An 8,457-nucleotide genomic window follows, 5' to 3' on the forward strand; every position below is an offset into this window, starting at 1 on the left:
ATCACTCTGGGAACTTAAGGGGGCATGTTAAAGTAGGATATGTCAATACCCATCAGAAGTGCCTTCTTCTAGAATCAGAAGGTGAATGAAACCAGTAACAGGCCTCCTCCTGGTGCATTCACTTGAGGTGGCCACCGGGGTCCATAAGAGAGTGGACATTAGGGGGCTGCAGCAGTGCAGAGATGAGCTTAACCTGGATATTTCCCTGTTGCACCTTCTGAGGCATAAAATGCCAGTGAAAACTGTTGTGTCTGCCAATAAGAGAGACAGAGCCTGCAGATGGCAAAGGGGCCAGTTTCACCAGGAGGATGCCCTGCAAACATCTGGCAAGTGAGACTGATACCATTGCCTCTGGAGGATATAAATGGGTCCTAAGAAGAATGGACACTTATTCTTAATGGGGCTTTGCACACCCAGTGGTACACACAAGCATTCTGAGTACTATAAAAGTACCAGAACAGAAGATAAGTCACTAATTTGAATTGCTAAGGCACAATTCCTCAGTCAAAGAAATACATTTAGAGCACATAATGTTTAACAGTGAGCAGAGAGATGACTGGGCTTCCCTGGTGACTCAGACAGTAAAGAATCTTCCCACAATGCAGGTTCTATCCCTGGGTTGGAAAGATCCCCTGGAGAAGGAAATGGCAACCCACTCCAGTATTTCTTGCCTGGAGAATTCTACAGACAGAGGAGCCTGTTGGGCTATAGATCATGGGGTCACAAAGAGTCAGACATGATTTAGCAAGTAACACCAGAGAGATGACAAGCCTCAGAGTAATGGTTTCACTGGGAATTGGGACTCAATAAATTTAAAATAGTAATAACCACTACAAAAACAAGGCCCATATATAGAGTACTGCATTTCTTTGAGACTGTCCAATACCTATCATTTGATTGAACTAAACATTACTCAGATAAAAGATTCTGTTACTGAGATAAACATTATACATGGAACAGACAAACAGATCCTAGTGGTTGAATCTTCAGTCAGTGAGTAAATTAGTATTAATTTTTTCTATCTTTGGATGGCTCCAACCAGTCTTTCTGGGCTTCCCTTGTAGCTCAGCTGGTAAAGAATCTGCCTGCAACGTAGGAGACTGAGTGTGATCCCTGGGTTGGGAAGATCCCCTGGAGAAGAGAAAGGCTACCCACTCCAGTGTTCTGGCCTGGAGAATTTAATGGACTGTATAGTCCATGGGGTCACGAAGAGTCAGACAGAACTGAGAGACTCTCACTTTCACTTTCAACCAGTCTTTCCAGGATTCGATACAGAGATTTCAGAACTGAAGGATCAAAAGACTAGATAACAAAATAAATGTAAAATCAATTGCTGCAGCTTATTTTTTGTTTTAAAGTAAATGGAAAGTAAGACAGATATAAACAAGTCATTCAAGTAAAAAGTGAAGGATCTGGGTTCTAAACCTAGTCTGTCAACAACTAGTTCTATGGGATCTAGCACTTTACCCCCTTTATAATTTAGTTTCTTCATTTTATTAAAATTTTAAAAATGGACTATATCATTTTTGTATTCTAATATTTTGTGAGCTTTTTTCTGTATATTAAAAAGTGAAAGGCACAAAGTCTCTTTTAAAAAGTTGGCATAAGAGAATAAATTTTTAAAAAATATCCGTCAGAAAATGCTATCATGGGAGACAATGGAATCCCTTTGTCTGTCTATTTTCTCGAATATCTTTAACAAAAAGAATTTGACTGAGATGATTTTATTTCTGAGGGCTTCCACGGGGACTCAGCAGTAAAGAATCTGCCTGCAATGCAGGAGATTCAGGATATTAGGGTTCAATCCCTGGATCGGGAAGATTCCCTGGAGAAAGACATGCAACCCATTCCAGTATTCTTGCCTGGAAAGTTCCATGGACAGAGGAGCCTGGTAGGCTACAGTCCATGTGTGTGCGGTAAATCATTCAGTCATGTCCGACTCTTGCAACACTATGGACTGTAGCCCACCAGGCTCCTTTGCCCATGGAGATTCTTCAGGCAAGAGTACTGGAGTAGGTTGCCATGCCTTCCTCCAGTGAATCTTCCAGACCCAGCGATCGATACCCTGCAGGAGGAAAGAGTCACACATGACCGAGTAACAGAGCATGCACTCTTGATGAAGGAAAACACTGTAACAAGTCAATTTCAGATTCCCAGGCTCTAGGAAGCCAATAGAATAAAATGTTATTTACATGAGCTTTACAAATGCTGCACTAAATTTTCAACATATGAGCAGCAGTACTGCCTGTGGCATCTGAGAAAGAAAGGAGATTACCACCTTATTAGAAAACCGTAGGTTCTTAATGACCACATTCCCAAATGTGCTAGTGTGCAATCATTTTTCTGTTCTTGTTAGAACATTTGGTGTAAAAACACTGCAGCAAAATGATAATGCTTCACATAGTTTTGAATTATAATTGTACTCTGTAGTAGTTGACTATCTGATACCCACTTACTTGATTAGTTGTCCATTAGCATTTTCTACTACTTACCGCCTCACTAATCCGTCTGAAGCTATAACACTTATCAAACTGCCAAACATTATGAAAGTGAAAGAAATATGGCATGTTATGAATGCTACATAACATTTACATAACAAGATACATTTCAAGTGGGAACATTAGGTATGTGATTTAGATGAATTATTACTGCACTGAAAATAAAAATACCACCCTGGCATGTGGAGATTACACATCTACCAAGTTAGAGTCATAGTATTTCCAAATCATCATTCTTAAGATGAAAAAAAAAAAAAGAATTTCTTTTTATATTTTTCATTCCATCTTGAATCATGTTTGAAACTGATGGTTGCTATAATCTAGTTCAAAATCCTTATAGTTTATGTGAGGTCCTAAGTGTTTACTCAACACCTCTTACAGAATAAAATTAGTTGGTAATAGAATGAAAATTAGAGTATAGGTTATCTGATTACAGGGCTTCCCCGGTGGCTCAGTGATAAACACTCTACTTGCAGTGCAGGAGACACAGGTTTGAGCCCTGCGCCAGGAAGATCCCTTAGAGGAGGGCATGGCAACCCATTCTTGCCTGGAGAATCCCATGGACAGAAGAGCCGGACGGGCTACAGTTCAAAGAGGCACAAAGAATAGGACATAACTGAAGCAACTGAGCATGCAGTCTGATTACTAGTATGAAAATCCTGCTACTCTGTAATGTTACCAAAATGACTTCCATGAAGTAAAATCAATTTCTTTTATGATATTATTTCATTGACATCAAATACACTATAAATTGTAAGATGCACTATTATTTTATGTACTATAAAGGAAAAATCCCTTTCCTTTATACATAACATAAAATATACATAAACTCTGACATGATATCATAATTATGATTCTACATAATTTTGTCATTCAACCCTCATGATCTTAAATTCCTTTCATCTATTCCAAGGCACCCAACAATCTCTCCTAACATCAGTTGTATTGTACTTTACTCAGTAATAAAGAAGAGCATAGCTTCATCTATTTGGGAGAATCCTCCTTTCTTAGGTTCCTTAAAGTTCTTGGTTATTACTCTAAAACAAAAACATGAAATTGGATTATTTCTTTTAATTCTGAATGCTTACAAAAACACCAAATGCATGTATCACCGTACTCTTTCAGTGACTCTCTACAAACAGAATTTTTTTTTAATACTGGATCATGTTATTCTTTTGAAGACATCACGTGTGACAGTTGAACTCGACACATGTAGTGTCAGTCATGTACATCATTCAACAGAAGTGACAATGTGCCACAGTGGCCACTTGGCCAGTAGCAACTTAAGACTCTATCAATTGTTAGATTTAATCAGGTGTCAGAAATGTGACTTAGAACTGACAAAATACCACTCTCATCTGATTCATAATTTTATGTTGTTAAATTTTACATTTTAGTCTATAACATTAATGTCTTCTCTTTGGAAGGAAAAGGCATAAATAATAGCATCTCAAATTTCCGAAAAGTAAAGATCATGAATAACTCAAATCTGTCAGTTCATTAGCATTAGATTTCATATTTGATGTTCAGTACACGCTTGATGACAATGAAGATGAAAGAATAGGAAATGAGAGGAGGAGATAACCTGGTGTGTATTTGTGTGCATGTATATATGTATGTTGCCAGCCTTGTACTCCTCTCATTTCCTCTGGGAAAATATATCCTGTGTCCTTCACTCTGAAAACACTTCTCTTGCTCCAAGCATGAATTCAGACTAGGAACCAGAATCTTTCTAACACAACTCCCAACTCCATAGCTATAGTTATTGATTTAATAATGCCACCTGCCCAAGATTAAATCTAATCCCTTACGATTGATTATACAGTGGTAGTGACAAATACATGCGAGGGATTAGATCTGATATACAGAGGATGAGATGGTTGGATGGCATCACGAACTCAATGGACATGAGTTTGAGCAGGCTTTGGGAGATGGTGAAGGACAAGAAGGCCTGGCGAGCTGCAGTCCATGGGGTTGCAAAGAGTCGGATAGGACTGAGCTACTGAACAACAAGTTCCTCAGGGCTAGTCCATACAACATCACTTTCCTGGGACCACGTATGAATCGTATAGTTCTGGGCATGTGACCCAATACAGACCAATTTCTCCCAGGACTTTTCAAAATGTAGCTGATTAATATTCGAATGTTGTTTTCCTTTCTGTTCAGAAAGCTATGAGGATACAAGCATTCTTAACATCAGAAATCATGATTTTAGCCTTGTAGGAACACAGACTGAGATAATTTGGCTGGCACACAACGAAAACATGAGCGGTAGAGAAAAAAATCCCAACTATATTAATTCTCTGGTTCCTCTTATTGAGTCTTTCACAGTTTATATGAGCCAAATAATCCCCCTTTTGCTGAAGTATGTTTGAATTGGATTTCTTGCATTTTACAACCAAATTTCTAGTTGTAGTATTCAGAGAAATATGTGCTTAGCACATGTTTATGATTAAGGCTAATATCATTACCGTTCTTTTGTATGACAGCAAGTGTCACTTAATCCCAGAAAGGAAAAGCACAGTATTTTAGGGTTCATAGAAGCTAATAAAACTTTCATTGAGGTTGTTTTTTTTTTCTTGAGTTGTCTTCTGAACTCATGTTTTAAAAGGAAACATGTGAGTAAAATTTTATTTGGCGCTTGAGACAGTGAAATGTAAAAGAATAAAACCAGAATGGATTCAAAGTAACATAGTCATTCCTCCATAGACTAAAAAAAAATGTAGCTATTCTTTCCTTTTTGGCTATGTTATTATATAATCAAAATAAAGTTTGGCCCAAATTATAATTACAATGAATGTGTTTCATATTCTCAATGAGAATACATCGAACAAAGACTTCGGTAAAAGCAGGTGTCTTATAGCTTGACATACTGATGGGATCCAGGTAATTTTGGTTGCTCTGAAGTTTTGGAAAAAAAGTGCAAGCTTTTACCTATGCCTATTTTTCTCAAAGGAATTCCTGAGACACAAATTTATATATACTAGTCTAGAGGGAATTCAGTAGTTAAAGGAAAAAGAAAAACTGTGTTGGAGTAGATGCAGACTGTATCAAAATTTTTGCCTGAATTTCCATATAAAACTTCAGTCATTCTTTGACGGTCTATTCAGTACAAATGAGTAAGTCTCTTGGGAGTATAAAGTCTTCCAGGACAGATGCAATACAAATATTTCCTTAGCAGTGTTAGATCCTTCAGCATTTAATATTGACTGACAAAATAGCCAAAAATAGGAATTGTAAAAATAATAATGATAAATGTTCTTCTTTGAAATTATAGTCTACTAATTGAAAGTAGACAATATTTCATTTCAAACCATTATAAAAACTTTACATTTTTATAAAAGAAAATATTTTTGACTATTGTATTTTATTTAAAATACGGAGAATTAACCATTTTCTGACACTGCGGACATCTGTATTTTGGAGTTGAATGAGAAGTCTATTGATTAATTTGTTACTTTGTTCTCAAAATAAAGGGATAGTGATATTAGAATTAAAGAATTAAATTTCCAGATAGTTTATATACCTTCTTTGTTGAGTGGACTACAGTCTAGAAGCTGCTGATTTTTTGAAGAAAATTGCACAGATCTCTGTAGTTAAATAAAACAATTCACTTATCAGAAGCTGTTTCTGGTTCTTTGATTACTGATGTTATTTAGTCACTAAGTCATATCTGACTCAGTGATGCCATGGACTATAGCCCACCAGGCCTCTTGTCTATAGGATTTCCCAGGCAAGAATGATGGAGTGGGTTGCCATTCCCTTCTCCAAAGGCTCTTCCGAACCCAGGGATCGAACCCGGATCTCCTGCATTGCAAGCAGATTTTTTTTACAGACTGAGCCACCTGACTATAATGATCATTATTCATTTTTTACCAAGTAGTCACATATGTAGCAATAATAATCCAATTCTAGAAGAGTTTTACTACCTAGTTTTAGAGTTACCCAGTTTTAGAGTTAGTCTTTAATTTCCTTTGATGAGATGCTGACATAGCAGCTGACAGCAAGTTATATTTTATTACAGAAGAGAGTTAATATTTGTTGGCTCCCTCTGCAGGTTAAGCACTTTTTATAAATGAAATATATATATACACACATATATATATATATATATACACACACACACACACACACATACACAACCTATACAATTTTTTTATCATCCATATAATCCATGTAATCTTTGCATATAAATTAGTCACCTCTACGATGTCTTGTGGAGAAGGTGATGGCACCCCACTCCAGTACTCTTGCCTGGAAAATCCCATGGACAGAGGCGCCTGGTAGGCTGCAGTCCATGGGGTCGCTAAGAGTTGGACACAACTGAGCAACTTCACTTTCACTTTTCACTTTCATGCATTGGAGAAGGAAATGGCAACCCACTCCACTGTTCTTGTCTAGAGAATCCCAGGGATGGGGGAGTCTGGTGGGCTGCCATCTATGGGGTCGCACACAGTAGGACATGACTGAAGCGACGCAGCAGCAGCAGCAGCAGCAGCAGCATAATGTCTTGATTTTAGTCTGGAATTAATGAGTCACTGATTTCCATCTCATCTTGAGTATGTGACCATTACTATATTTCTGAGATGGAGGTGTGACCCCAGATTATCAGAAAGAGCTTCTTAAAATCCTTTTGTAACTGGAATTTACCTGCAAAGGTTATACCACCCTGAATTAGCAATTAAAATTGATCAAGGCAGGATGGAATCTTTCTAGTTGGTGTCAAAGGCTACACAGGTGGTGGTCTTTTTTCTTGATACCAGTCTTGAAAGGAATAATTAACTCCTAAAGATTCTGACCTTACTCTTTGTCTAATTAACTTGTTTACTTATTTACTCATTCATAAACATCATCTCTCACTCATGATAGAATCAAGAATATTGGAGTTAATTAGATCACACGTAGTTTTGAACTACAGGTCACAAATTTGAACCTCAGAATGCTGTGGGGGAAATCATTATCAGTAAAGAAGTGTTACTGATTAATAGGGAGCATATCAATGGCTTATATGTCAACCTGTCAATGGGAGAAATTTTTTATATGGATGCCTCTTATTAATAGAATCAGTTCTAGGTGCCAGGAATATAGGTTCCTCATGGAGGTAGTATTTTACTGATGAGAAACATACAATATACAGATACATGATTAACAAACACACAATGTGACATCTTTGGATTGGGATCAATTCTCTAATGCCAGGAGCCAGCATATTGCATATTGAGTGCATATTGCATATTGCAGAGTGCAGCACTTTCCACAGCATCATCTTTCAGGATCTGGAATAGCTCAACTGGAATTCTATCACTGCCGGGAGCCAGCGTGAGGAACTCCGCCCATGACAAAGGTCATGAGGAAGGAGGCTCGGCATACGCAAAGGCGGGATTGAGCCTCAGGAGTCCCCCTGGAAATTCTCGAGCATCTACCCCCCAAACCAGAGTCTGCCTACTTTCTGCTTTGTGCTTTCACCTACACCTCTGACTTTATGGGGGGCTGTCTCCCACTACCTCTCTCTGAAAAAAGAGTTAGCTTACAGCTCCAGTTAATAATTCTTGGGTGTGACAGTGTTTAACCTACAAACTCCTTTGGAAATCCTCTAGCCTGCCTGAATAGGTTTTTCCGGCCACATGTGATTGTTCAGAGCCTCCCAACTGTGAGAGGCAGGAGATGTTCTAAACTGCCTAAACACAGATTCCTTTGAGTAGTTAAAAGATTGATTAGAAATTCTATTGGTGAAGGGTTTTTCACTTGTTGGGCCAATGTTTGCTGCTAAGTCTCCATACTCCTTACCTACTGTGTCCTTGGCAGTGTATTGATTGATATAATGGATGTATAGAAATGTAAAATGCAGCTTTGTCCAATGCTTTTTTGGAGGCTGGTGCCTGACTTTGGAATAATCACCTTTAGAGAAAAATAAGTTTCTTAAAATGTTAACAGGCCTCCTGGCCAGAAGATGATGTAA

General features: G+C 37.9%; 1 protein-coding gene across 1 annotated transcript in view; it reads right to left on the reverse strand.

Moving 5' to 3' along the window:
- Window positions 1–8,457, reverse strand: part of GPC5 (glypican 5) — a 1,547,826-nt gene that overhangs the window by 699,282 nt on the left and 840,087 nt on the right. The gene's annotated exons all lie outside the window — the stretch shown is intronic.

Source organism: Bubalus bubalis, chromosome 13, assembly GCF_019923935.1.
Source record: "Bubalus bubalis isolate 160015118507 breed Murrah chromosome 13, NDDB_SH_1, whole genome shotgun sequence".
Taxonomy (NCBI): domain Eukaryota; kingdom Metazoa; phylum Chordata; class Mammalia; order Artiodactyla; family Bovidae; genus Bubalus; species Bubalus bubalis.